Below are 14,946 nucleotides of genomic sequence, written 5' to 3'. Positions count from 1 at the left end.
GATTTGTGGATTTGGGGCTTTGAGGATTTAGGGATTTGTGGATTTGGTGATTTGTAGATTTGGGGGTTTAAGGATTTGGCAATTTTGGGATTTAGGGATTTGAGGATTTGGTAATTTAGAAATTCTACTTGTAAAATAGGGAATTGCAGAATTTTGAAGACTTGAAACTAAGGAATTTGGGAATTTAGGGATTTGTGGATTTGAGGATTTGGGTATTTGCTAATTTAATAATTTGAAAACTGGGGATTTCAGGATTTGAAATCTCAAAATCCTCTATCTGAGGATTTAGTAATTCCAATACTAAAAGACATGAGATTTTAGGTATTTAGTTTAGGAATTTGTGCATTTGGAAATTCAAGAATTTCCAAATGTAATGTTTACATTTCAGAAATGTAGACATTAGTCAGAAATAACTATTATTTACATTAACCAATAACATTAGATTTTTGAAAAAGTAGAAAATTTGAATATTTTTGTTACACTACTAATTTCTAATAATCCTAAATATCTGAAAATTTAAAATAACCTTAAATACGAAATGCTCCACACGATGATTCTCTACGATTCCGATTATCATTGTACAGAATCCATTCTCGCACGAGAATGTTGCATAGCCGTACCGTAAATTATCGGAATAGTCGAAAAACAGGTCGAAACGGTATCTGGTTATGCTTCGGTGGATCGAGAGCCTCGAAATCGATTGGTGATTTTGAAAATAGATCGTTCGACCGGCATATAGACGCCTGTTTCCTCAGGGACGACCAGACGACCAATGGAGAATGTCGTTCGTTCAGGCATATTAATAGAAAATCGCCAATGTGGAAGGACAGGTTTATTATGGTTCCTGTGAAACGTACACTGTCTAATCCACGTGTCGAAATGGGATGACCAACACATTTTTTTCATACTTCCGGTTGATCGTGTTCACCTGGGTCGTTTGATTTCCCTCTCTTATTTATCTTTCTTTTTATTTAATTAAATATTTATTGTCGGTGTCATAATGTTGATGAGTTAGGTGATGATGTTGATTAATTGTTACAAGAAATTTTTCATTTTTATATGATTGATTGTTAAGGAAAATATTTAATTTTTAGGTGGTTGATTGTTAGAGACAATTTTTTATTTTCTTTGTGAGTAATTATTGGAGAAAATTTGTTTTCTTTTAATGTTATTAATTGGTACAAGTCTTTTTATTTTTTCATGATTGATTGTTACGGAAAATATTTAATTTTTAGGTGGTTGATTGTTAGAGACAATTTTTTATTTTCTTTGTGAGTAATTATTAGAGAAAATTTGTTTTTTTTTTTATATGATTAATTGGTACATGTCTTTTAATTTTTTCGTGACTGATTGTTACAGAAAATTTATGTTCTTTGAGACTAATTGTTACAGATTTTTTATTTTTATGTGATTAATTGGTACAAGAAGTCTTTTTGTTTTTTCGTGATTGATTGCTACAGGAAATTTGTTATGTTCTTTGTGACTAATTATTATAGAAAATTTGTTATTTTTATATGATTAATTGGTACAAGAAGTCTTTTTTTTTTTTTTTTTTCATGGTTGAATGTTACAGGAAATTTGTTATGTTCTTTGTGACTAATTATTACAGAAATTTTTTATTTTTATATGATTAATTAGTAAAACAAATTTTTTTAATTTTTCATAATTGATTGTTACGATAAATGATTGTGATTAATAATCCAATTAATTTTCTGTGTTCTGACTGTTGTTAATAATAGTTAATTCTTCTTTGTACAAGTCTTGTTATTGTGGTATCTATAGTAACAGTTCACACAATTATATCACTCTTTTATAATCAACAATTTTCACGTTTGCGATAATTAAGTTCCTATTGAAGGTTGCGTTGATTAATTCATATCTTTTGATAAGATTTTCATGTGAAATCTACGTATGATGCAATATAGCGAACACCCTGCTGTTCATATAATAAGCACAGTGCAAATTTTATTTTTGCAATAATTAATCACAATTAATTTTTACAATAAAATTATTAGTCACAATTTATTTTTGCAATAAAATTATCAGTTACAATTCATTTTTACAATAAAATTATTAATCACAATTAATTTTTACAATAAAATTATTAGTCACAATTTATTTTAGCAATAAAATTATTAGTCATAATTCATTTTTACAATAAAATTATTAGTCACAATTCATTTTTACAATAAAATTATTAGTCACAATTAATTTTTGCAATAAAATTATTAGTCACAATTCATTTTTACAATAAAATTATTAATCACAATTAATTTTTACAATAAAATTATTAGTCACAATTCAATTTTACAATAAAATTATTAATCACAATTTATTTTAGCAATAAAATTATTAGTCATAATTCATTTTTACAATAAAATTATTAGTCACAATTTATTTTTGCAATAAAATTATTAGTCACAATTCATTTTTACAATAAAATTATTAGTCACAATTAATTTTAGCAATAAAATTATTAATCACAATTTATTTTAGCAATAAAATTATTAGTCACAATTTATTTTTGCAATAAAATTATTAGTCACAATTCATTTTTACAATAAAATTATTAATTACAATTTATTTTAGCAATAAAATTATTAGTCACAATTTATTTCTGCAATAAAATTATGATGACCAATTAAATTACTCTGAATACGTCAATTTATAATAATTATTTCAAATTGTTGTTTTTCCACATTGTTTGTTATGTCAGAAAATATTGACTGAAACTAATTAAACATGTGACTGAGTTAATATTTGATACAAAACTAATATAATTACAATTACCACAAAACGTGATAATTTCCGTCATACTTTCACTTCGATTACTTTATCAAAATTATTATTACTCGATCGTCACGCAATTTTCATATTTATCACACCGAATGAAAGTTAAAGAAAGAAGAGCTTATTGACCCGAATTCAACACGTTTATCGTATTTCTTGTGTGTGAAATTAATGTGCGATTAGTTTGGTCATTTATCAAATTATTCATGGGGGGTTGATTATGTCATAGGGGTTATGGGTGACGCTTTAAAAGAATGAAGATTGACTATTATTAATACGGCTGTTAAATTCGTTGGGATGTTACTGGGTTATTAAATGAAGATTGATATTACTGTTATTGTTACGATGGTTATTATTACAAATTATGTTATTGTTGTTTTAAAAAGGTATAATTGTATTTTATTTTACTGTTAATTGAAAGTTACTTTTGTAAAATTTGTTATTATGGAGGGAAAGTTAGTAAGTTTAATTTATGGTGTTGTTAAAGGAAAATTAATAGAGAATTTTATTGTTATGAGGAAATTATTATTATAATATATTATGATGTTATGAGGAAGAATTTATTGTTGTAACTCATATTATTTTTCAATGAAAATTACTATTATAACCTCTAATATTATTGAGTGGAAATTACTATTATGACCTATGTTATTATTAAGAGAAGATTACTATCACAACCTGTGCTGCTATTAGCAAAAAATTACTATTATAACCTATAATATTATTGAGTGAAAATTACTATTATAACCTATGTTATTATTAAGAGAAGATTACTATTACAACCTATGCTGCTATTAACAAAAAATTACTATTATAACCTATAATATTATTGAGTGAAAATTACTATTTATAACCTATGTTATTATTAAGAGAAAATTATTGTTACAACCTATACTACTATTAGCAAAAAATTACTATTATAACCTATAATATTATTGAGTGAAAATTACTATTATAACCTATGTTATTATTAAGAGAAGATTACTATTACAACCTATGTTGCTATTAGCAAAAAATTACTATTATAACCTCTAATATTATTGAGTGAAAATTACTATTTATAACCTATGTTATTATTAAGAGAAAATTATTGTTACAACCTATACCAGTATTAGCAAAAAATTACTATTATAACCTATAATATTATTGAGTGAAAATTACTATTTCAACCTATGTTATTATTAAAAGAAAATTACTACTACAACCTATGCTGCTATTAGCAAAAAATTACTATTATAACCTCTAACATTATTGAGTGAAAAATACTATAAATAACCTACATATATTGTTATGAAGTGAAAATTATGTTATTATCAAGTGAAAATTACTATTATAACCTACATTACTATCAACCCCAAAATTCATACTATAACCTATGTTATTATTAACAGAAAATTACTATTAATAACCTAAATTATTATCAATCGAAAATTCCTACCATAACCTCCACTATTATTCCCAAAAAATTACTTCCATAACCTACATCACATCCAACTTATTAATAAACGTAAGATCCGCAAAAACAAAGTTCAGAGTAAACAACGAATCCGAAAGATACCCCATAAACTTATTTTTACATTCCCACCAATCTGTTTTTAGAAGCAAATCTTTGTTATCGTATTTCAAAAGAATTCAGCCACCACTTAATGAAGTATTTAATCAATGAATCGTACTTCCACTAACGCATCAAGAACCTTCGTACTTCATAATTTCTCTCATAATTATTAATTATTATCCTCTCACAGTTTTATCACGGAGAAGATGAGTTTTACCTTCAAGTTATAATCTATTAACTAAACTTTTAACACGTCATGAAAGTCTTTTAATAATTTCCTCACCACAATTTATCGACGCTAATTAATCGCTTACAAATTGTCCGTAATTATAATTCAAGGCCCTTCGAATAATTTCACCGGAATTTATCAGTTATTCTAAATATTCATTTAATCTCTGTCAATTCTTTTTCGTATTTTTAATAATAAAAAGGGAGACACGTTTCGAACAGTTCCTTTATTTCACCAATCGATTCGCCTTGCAGCGATATCGTTTAAATTGTTCGCAATCGCTTCTGTTTTCCAATTACTGTCAAGCTGTTCGCTCAGTTTTCAAATGAAAAAAAAAGAAAGTAGGAAAAGAGGATAAGAGAAACAGATTCACGTTTCAACTTGCTATTTCGTATCTTACACTCACGTTTCAACGGTACTTCACTTCATCAATCAATTCCGACTCTAACAAGTAGCAGAAGCAATAGTTCCGAGTTATCTCAGGTAAAAGGGATCCTTTATCCGTAAAATTGAATTATTTCTTTTAGCACACTTCAAGCTGGTGCTTTCGACGCTTTTTTGTTTTGTGAGATTTAAACTTTTATTGGCAATTGTTTTTATTTGATGGATTTTTTAGTAAATTCGGGATTTGGGAATTTAGGATTGTGGGGAATTTGGGGATTTGGGGAATTTAGGGATTTGGGAAATTTAGGGATTTGGGGATTTGGGGAATTTAGGGATTTGGGGATTTGGAGATTTGGGGAATTTAGGGATTTGGGGAATTTAGGTATTTGAGGAATTTAGGGATTTGGGAAATTTGGGGACTTCGAAAATTTGGGGATTTGGGGAATTTAGGGATTTGGGAAATTTAGGGATTTGGGAAATTTGGGGATTTGGGGAATTTAGGGATTTGGGGAATTTAGGGATTTGAGGAATTTGAGGATTTGGGGAATTTAGGGATTTGGGGAATTTAGGGATTTGGGGAATTTAGGTATTTGAGGAATTTAGGGATTTAGGAAATTTGGGGATTTCGGAAATTTGGGGATTTGGGGAATTTAGGGATTTGGGAAATTTGGGGATTTGGGGAATTTAAGGATTTCAGAAATTTAGGTATTTGAGGAATTTAGGGATTTGGGAAAGGGGATTTGGGAAATTTAGGAATTGAGGAAATTTAGAGATTTGGAAAATTTAGAAATTCGGGAAATTTACGAATTTGGGAAATTTAGAATTTTGGGAAATATAGAAATTTGGTAAATTTAGAATTTTGAGAAATGTAGAGTTTTTGGAAATTAAGGAACTTGAAAAATTCAGGGATTTGGAAACCTCCAGATTTTTTCTCAATTTAAAAATTTGGAAAATTAGAGATTCAGAAATATAAGAATATTTGGAAAACTTGATAAATATAACATCCTGAAATATTAAAGTTCACCTACCTCATCTTCCAAAATAAATCACGAACGATTCCTTCCCCCACACTCATCCTGAGTCAACGAAAGTTCATATTTCACGGAACTTGAACTTGACACTTCAATATCTTCAGTCCACAAATCAATCTTCTGAAGTAACCTCACTATCTGCTTTTAATCACTAATAGACCCGATTGTTAAAAACCGAATCTTCAAGATTCGACTCTCATTTCTATACATTCAAACAGTCCTCTCAACTGTTCATTCGATCACTATCGATTATACTTAATTTCAATCTTCGAATTCTATTTTCAAGTTTCTTTATGATCTTCATCAATTAAACTCCATTCAAACCATCTCGAAATCAAATCAAAGATCAAATCATTGACTCAATCAAAAATACGAGAAACTCAGAAGAACACACAGAAAGAGTCAGATAAAATTTCACTTGGGACAATTGTCTAATGTAAGCAATGATGTTGATGTAATCAATAATCAATTTCATGGATTGTTCGGTTTTGTTTGATATATCTTCGACTACTCTTCAGTATCGTCTCGTATCACAGTTCGCACGCGACTGAACATTCTTCGATCGTCGGTCGAAGCGTGCACGTTGAACGACGCGTTTAATCATCGCAAGAACGCTTGATTAATTTCGCATCTAGCATTATTTCGAGCTAGTAGGCTAGTTTTGTAGTTGACAAGATGGCAGTCTGCTCTGATTCGCTATGACACCTCGACCTGTAACGTTCACAAATTTCTTTTATTAAGCTTCTTATTTCTTATTTAGAGGTTGCAAGCTAGTTTCGGGGATGTCAAGATGGCACTTCACTATAATATTTACTATTCTACTATTTACTATTTATTAATGTTATAATATTCACTGATATTTGTTATAATTCAGCACCTCAATCTTTAGAAAGGTTCACAAATTTTTTTTGTTAAGCTATTTATTCTTATTTTGAGGTTAAGAGCTAGTTTCGGGGATGACAAGATGGCAGTTCACTATAATTTGTCATAGTTCTGTGCCTCAAGCCTTAGGAAGATTTACAAATTTTTTTCAGGAAGCTACTTATTATTTTTTTGAGATTGCAAGCTAGTTTCATTGCTGACAAAATGGCCGTTCACTATAATTTGTCATAACTTTGTACCTCAATTTTTAAGAAGGTTCACAAATTTTTTTTGTTAAGCTACTTATACTTATTTTGAGGTTAAGAGCTAGTTTCGGGGATGACAAGATGGCAGTTCACTATAATTTGTCATAGTTCTGTGCCTCAAGTCTTAGGAAGATTTACAAATTTTGTTGAGGAGGCTACTTATTATTTTTTTGAGGTTGCAAGCTAGTTTCAGGGTTGACAAAATGGCCGTTCACTATAATTTGTCATAACTTTGTACCTCAATTTTTAAGAAGGTTCACAAATTTTTTTTGTTAAGCTACTTATTCTTATTTGGAACTAAAGAGCTAGTTTGGCAGTCGACAAGATGGCGGGTACCCTGATTCACCATTATTCTACCCCTCAATCTTTAAAATCGTTTACAATTTTCTTCAAAAAATTTGTTATTTCTGTTTTGAATTTAAATCATCATTAATTTAAATTTATATTTATTAATTAATTTCAAAGTAATAGTAGGACTATCAGTTAGTCAAAATGACTAGTTTCAAGTTCCACATTTTTGTTGCTGTATTTGTATCGAACATACATTATTATTTATCGAGATGCATCAGTATTTACTCATTTAAGACTTCATTTTTAATTTTGTTTCAAATTTAACAAATTTGTATGTAATTCTTGTAGCTGTAGTATAAAAGTGACCATACATTTGTAGTATTAAAGTGACACACAAAGATGAGGACAATACATGAGGACAGGTAATGGGACCACATATGCTTTAGCTCAACTGCCATCTTGTCAGCTCCGAACTCTTGTTTACAATAACATATTCAATCGCCTTTTATGAGATGAACAGAACTACTGCCTCTAAATTTTTTTCCTATCATCGCATCGCAGGAACAACATTTCGTTATCGCAAGCGTTTCGCTTGACCGCCATTAATTATCGCGGCGATAGGGGTCATTGCTAATGCGGTACCACTTTCATGCAGAATCGATTTTCTTCTCAATTTTCAATCCACATCGCTTAAACGGAAAGCGCAAATAACGGAGTTTGCAGCAATTTTCACTGTGTACAGCGATGGATTCTATGACGGCTATTTATCGGAAGTATTTACTTGGCGAAACGGAAGTTCAAACGATGGAACTCAGTTTAGGATATTTGCATGGGGAACACAGTCGATCGGGGAACTTTGAATGGACGCAATTATGTAGACACTGTTGTAAGTGTTAATTACCGAGGGATGAATATTTGTATAACTGAGATTATTGCTCTTTGATACGCGGATCTGTGAAGTTGAAAATTGAGATGTGGGCGTTTAAATTTGAGGAAATGAGATTTTGTGAATATCAAGAGTTCGTAATTTGAGAATTTGAAAGTTTGATTAGGTGAAGGTTCAAAATTTGAAAGACTGGTGATTTCATGATGAGAAAAGTTAACACTGCATATATGTTACAAATCGACAATGTAGCAATTCGGCAATTCAAAAATGTAGCAATTTGACAATGTGACAATTCAACAATGTAGCAATTTAACAATTTGACAATTCGACAATGTAGCAATTTGACAATGTCACAATTTGAGAATTTTAAAATGTAGCAACTTAACAATGTGACACTTCGACAATGTAGCAATTTGAATATGTGATAATTCGACAATGTAGCAATTTGACAATTTGACAACTTGACAATTCGACAATTCGACAATGTAGCAATTTGACAATGTCACAATTTGAGAATTTTAAAATGTAGCAATTTAACAATGTGACACTTCGACAATGTAGCAATTTGAATATGTGATAATTTGACAATGTGGCAATTTGACAATTTGACAATTCGACAATATAGCAATTTGACAACTTGACAATTCGACAATTCGACAATGTAGCAATTTGACAATGTCACAGTTCGACAATTTTGCAATGTAGCAATTTAACAATGTGACAATTCGGCAATGTAGCAATTTGACAAAGTGACAATTCGACAATGTATCAATTTCACAATGTGACAATTCGACAATGTAGCAATTTGACAACTTGACAATTCGACAATGTAGCAATTGGAGAATCTTGTACTTCGAAAATGTAACAATTCGACAATGCAGCAATTAGAATATGTGGTAATTCGATATTGTAACAATTTGAATATGTAGCAATTCGACAATGTAGCAATTTGAATATATAGCAATTCGAAAATGTGGCAATTTGACAATGTGGCAACTGGACAATGTTGTCCTTCGAAAATCTGATAATTCGACAACATTGCAATTCGAATATGTAGCAAATCGAAAATATGGCAATTTGAATATTTCACAAGGTTACAATTTAGAAACTAAAAATCCTAAAAACTTGAAAACCTGTAAACTTGATAATTTAGTAATTTTAAAATTCGAAAACTTGAAAACCTATAATCTTGAAATCCTTTTAAACATTAAAGTCCTGAAGTCTTGCAAACTTAAAAAACCAAAAATGTATAACTCAAAAAAAGTACAAGCAAACACACTATAACACAAACCAACTCGAAGAACAGAATTCATAAAATATTTCCACCACTAAAATGTTCCACAAAGAGTTCCTTTAAAATGGAACGAAGGCCCGTGAATGAAACGCGTTTCATTCAATAGAATTTACAATTTAAAGAGATCTCTGTTCATAAAATATGCACTTTGTTTACCGAAGCTGACGTTCAGCAAAGTGTTTACACGCTTTTTTCTTCATCGCGAAAGCTGCCTAGACATATTGGACATAACCCGTTCAAGTAAATTGAAGATGCCTCTCAGCGTTTCAAACAAACAGTATCAAGAAATCACGATTTACAAGACTCTCAGTCATTCTTTAGACATATTCTTCACAAACATAACAAACACTTCAGACGAAATTATGAACAGAAGACGCTTTGATAGCATTCAACAGGATCATTCACAATTTACGTGCTAACCATTTCTAAGAGGGTTACAAGGATTATAATCACAAGGGATCACGATCAAGGAAGCTTTATATAAAAATACATTATTCATGAAAGCTTTGATATACAAAGAATGGACTTATTTTTGATGTCGTTTGCATTTCGAGATTCATTTTTGAACGGAACGGAATCTTTTGAGGGGTTTAGTGATATGTGTGAGGTGACTTTTCGTGAATGCTTGTTTTCTTAAATATTTTTGAGGAGGTGTATTTCGGTGAGAGGTATATTTCAAGTTATGAGAGAGTCAAGCATTCATTTTGGAAAGAAAAATTTACGATTGGTTAACGAGACTTCACATAAATAAATGTCTCAAGATTTTCAGAAGATAAATAAATTTCTCAAGATTTTCAGAAGATAAATAAATGTATATTGACTTACATTCACACTCTTGGTATAATTTTAAAAAAAATCACAATTCACAATACACAAACTTCTTCACCAAACAGCAAACTTCTTTTGCAGTCATATAAAGCTTCACAGAAAGTATTCACAATTTCAATTAATATTTTCAAATTTTTCAAGAACACGGTTTCTGTAGCTACACTATGCATCATTTACAATAATGTGCAAACACAAATTAGTTGATGAGAAACATCACAATTTTTTGATATCACACTTCACAGTTATTCGTTGAATTTTGGTGGAGTCTTATGATTTTGTGAAATGACTGAAACTTTTGCGATCTTGTAGAATGATTTAAACTGGTCTTATGAAATAACTAAAACTATAGCAATTTTGCAGAATAACTTCAACTGTTATGATGTTGTAAAATAACAAAAGCTATAGAGATTTTGTGAAGCAACAGTTCTTGTGATTTTATCAAATAATTAAAAATGTTGAGATCTTGTGAGATGACTTATACTATGGCGATCTTGTAAAATAATTAAACACCTGCCATTTTGTAGAACCAACTCTTGCGACTTTATAGGGAAACTCAAACTCTTGTAATCATAAAATAATTCACACTCTTCTGATTTTGTAAAATAAAACTATTGTGATTTTATAAAATAAAATTTGCGATTTTGTGAAATGAAGTTTCTGTGATCTTGAGGAGTAACTATAACACCAGAGATTTTATGGAACAGTAAACTTGCGGTTTTTTAGAGTAACTCAAACTCTTGCAATCTCATAGAGTAACTCACACTCTTGTAATTTAATAAAATAAAACTCTTGTGATTTTTTAAAATAATAAACTCTTATCTTGTGGAGTAACTAAAACACCTGCAATTTTGTGGAACAGCAAACTTGCGAATTTGAAGAGTAACTCAAACTCTTGCAATCCCATAAACTAACTCGCAGCCTTGCGACTTAATAAAATAAGATTCTTGTGATTTTGTAGAGCAGCAAATTTGCAATTTTGTAGAACAGTAAACTTGCGATTTTGAAGAGTAACTCAAACTCTTGCAATCCAATAAAAGAACTCACAGTCTTGCAATTTTGTAAAATAAAACACCTGCGATTTTATAAAACAGTAAACTTCCGATTTTGTAAACTTTCTTTCACTCTTCCAAAATAAATTCTTGCAATCTTATTGTGTCTTACGTCCCGATAGAGAAACTCAAACTCCAAAATTAAAAAAAAAAAAAACAAAAAGAATCGCGTACCATTTACAGAGCACACAAGTGACAACACAGAACCAAGTATTTCCGAACGATGTTCACAAAAAGAAAGATGGAGGTGTTCGAAGGAGTTTCGTAAACGACCGATATCCACGAGAACCGAACGCGTTGTGAGCGGGTTCGAGCGGCGCCGGGAATTTGAAAGAGGCATCGCGCGGCATTAAGCTGTCCTCACAACAAAATATTGCCTTTGCACCTGCGTCTTTCGTCTCGAGTCCTATTCGTTCGATAGCCACCGCTTTCCACGACAATTATTAAACCTTTGCCCTAAAATATCGTGTTACACCTGTGACGCAATTTGTAGATACAGTGCGATAAATTTATAACCTATTTTCGGTATAATTGAAACTTAAATTGGAGTTGTGATTTATGGTGATGTTTTTACTGTTTTTATTTGGTTTTTTGTTTTAGTAGGGTTATGGTATATGGGGATAATCTTTTTTGTGATTTATGGAATTTTTTGGGGGGTTTGAAGGTGAGGGGTAGGTTAGGTTAGGTACAGTTTTAAGGTTAGAGTTGGGTTTGGGGTCTAGGTTATTGGGGTGTATTATTGAATATGTTTGTATTGGATTTAAGTTTTAATAAATGTAATTCGTTGTGTTGGAATTTTTGAAATTGTGAGATTGCAAATTTGCAAGTTGAAAGTTTGTAATTATTAAATCTGTCAATCCCTAAATTCCAAATTTGCCATTTCCCAAATTACCAAATTCAGAATTTCTCAATTTCTCCAATTCCCAATTTCTCCAATTCCCAAATCCCCCAATTCCAAATTCCCCCAATTCCAAATTCCTCCAGTTTCAAATTTCTCCAATTCCCAAATCCCCCAATTCCAAATTTTCCTAATTCCCAATTCCCCCGATTTCAAATTCTCCCAATTCCAAATTCCTCCAGTTCCAAATTTCCCCAATTTCCAATTTCCCCAATTCCAAATTCCTCCAATTCCAAATTTCTCCAATTCCCAAATCCTCCAATTCCAAATTTCCCTAATTCCCAATTCCCCCGATTTCAAATTCTCCCAATTCCAAATTCCTCCAGTTCCAAATTTCCCCAATTTCCAATTTCCCCAATTCCAAATTTCCCCAATTCCAAATTTCTCCAATTCCCAAATCCCCCAATTCCAAATTTCCCTAATTCCCAAATCCCCCAATTCCAAATTTCCCTAATTCCCAAATCCCCCAATTCCAAATTCCCCCAATTCCAAATTCCCCCAATTCCAAATTCCCCCAATTCCCAATTCCCCCAATTCCCAAATCCCCCAATTCCCAATTCCCCCAATTCCCAATTCCCCAATTCCAAATCCCCCTAATTCCAAATTCCCCCAATTCCAAATTCCCCAATTCCCAAATCCCCCAATTCCCTAATCCCCCAATTCCCTAATCCCCCAATTCCCAAATCCTCCAATTTCCAAATCCTCCAATTCCCAAATCCCCCAATTCCCAAATCACCGAATTCCCAAATCCCCCAATTCCCAAATCCCCCAATTCCCAAATCCCCCAATTCCCAAATCCCCCAATTCCCAAATCCCCGAATTCCCAAATCCCCCAATTCCCAAATCCCCCCATTCCCAAATCCCCCAATTCCCCAAATCCCCAAACTCCTCCACCAATACCCTCAAACGTTTAACCCCAAACCGGCAATACAACAAACATACATCTAAAAATATACACCTTCCACAACAATCCAATAAAACTCTATTACTTCCTATAACACCCGTTTCTAAGAACATCAAAACATCTCCACGATCATCTCCATCAACCTCTAATTTTCAACCTGAAATAACTGTTACAACATCACACACACATTATGTACACATTATAACATGTGTATTCAGTACATGAATCGATAGTCACGCAGTCGATTCTTTCAGATACATAGAGAAGTGTTTGTCCCGATGCACTGTGTGCAACAGGTGACGTACATCCTGTGTCTCGAATTAAAACTCTCGACAATAGGTCGCCACGATTCTAGGAATCGAGGAAAATCGATCACTATCGTTTTGTCCGGCGTTCGGGGTATCGTGCAGCAAACGAGGGTAGAAACTCCTCACGGATGATCGCTTTTATTCGATAAGACTCGGTGTTAAAAATGAAACGGGGCCTTCGGACGTGCAACAGGTGCTGCAACTTCTTTCTTTAATCCTTCGTTAACACGTTGGGTGTCACGGTGAAAAATGAGGTTTGTTTGATGGGTTATTATAGTGATTGTTGGTATTGGAGACACGGTAAATAGTGATGTTTGTCGTGGGGTATACTAAGGGTTGACATAGGGGTTAAGAGGTAACATTAATAATTAGACGTATTATTATTGACTGAGACACTTAATCTTTCGATTTTGTTTTTTATTTGTCAGGTTAGTTTGGATATATTATTTTTAAGAGTTAGAATCCTCAAGTGTTTGTTTGGTTTTTGTAGAAATAATTAATGTAAGAGAATTTGTAGTGGCCACACGTGACCGCCATATTGAATACTGACGTCCGTGGTAGGACACATTATTATATAAATTAATAATATTAAGCACATTCAATATTTCAATGTTGTCTCTTAATTTGTTATTGTATATCAGTGTCAACATTAAGAGTCTTCGATTTTCTTCTTGCTCTTTTTATGAATAATTAATTTAACTAACTTAGCAGCGTCCATTTCATATGAACGCCATATTGGAACCTGACGTCGAGACCCACTACAATACAGGTTATTAATAACAAACATAGTTAATCCTTCAATTTTATTTTTAGTTTATTACTGTACATTATTATGAACATTAAGAGTCCTCAAACTTCTTCTTGCTTTTTTTAAAAACAATTAATTTAACAAAATTTGCAGCGTCGATTTTATATGGACACCATATTGGAACTTAAGGTTCAGACATACTATAACATTATTAGTAACAAACATACTTAATTTTTCAATTTTATGTTTAGTCTATCACTGTATATTATTATAAACATTAAAAGTCCTCAAACTTCTTCTTGCTTTTTTTAAAAACAATTAATTTAACAGAATTTACAGCGTCGATTTTATATGGACACCATATTGGAACTTAAGGTTCAGACATACTATAACATTGTTAATAACAAACATACTTAATTTTTCAATTTTATGTTTAGTCTATCACTGTATATTATTATAAACAATAAAAGTCCTCAAACTTCTTCTTGCTTTTTTTAAAAACAATTAATTTAACAAAATTTGCAGCGTTCATCTCAAATGACCGCCATATTGGAACTTAAGGTTCAGACATACTATAACATTATTAGTAACAAATATTCTTAAATTTTCAATTTTATATTTAGT

General features: G+C 31.3%; 1 protein-coding gene across 11 annotated transcripts in view; it reads right to left on the bottom strand.

The window, feature by feature from the left end:
- LOC100878560 (pyrokinin-1 receptor) overlaps nt 1-11,755 on the bottom strand; it is a 36,278-nt gene extending 24,523 nt beyond the window's left edge. For 6 of the 11 annotated variants that reach the window (XM_076534011.1, XM_076534016.1, XM_012286719.2 and 3 more), the window contains exons 1-2: nt 11,460-11,755; nt 5,987-6,700 (exon numbers count right to left, since the gene is read on the bottom strand). The gene's annotated coding sequence lies outside the window, so the exon portion shown is untranslated. Of the gene's footprint in view, nt 1-857; nt 929-5,986; nt 6,701-10,412; nt 11,092-11,459 lie in introns of those variants that run through there. The other 5 variants (XM_076534013.1, XM_076534012.1, XM_076534014.1 and 2 more) reach the window with 5 other exon arrangements.
- Between the last annotated feature and the right edge of the window lie 3,191 nt (nt 11,756-14,946).

Source organism: Megachile rotundata, chromosome 7, assembly GCF_050947335.1.
Source record: "Megachile rotundata isolate GNS110a chromosome 7, iyMegRotu1, whole genome shotgun sequence".
NCBI classification, from domain to species: Eukaryota; Metazoa; Arthropoda; class Insecta; order Hymenoptera; family Megachilidae; genus Megachile; species Megachile rotundata.
The sequence above is the reverse complement of the archived record's forward strand: the minus strand, read 5'-3'. Positions and strand labels throughout refer to the sequence as shown.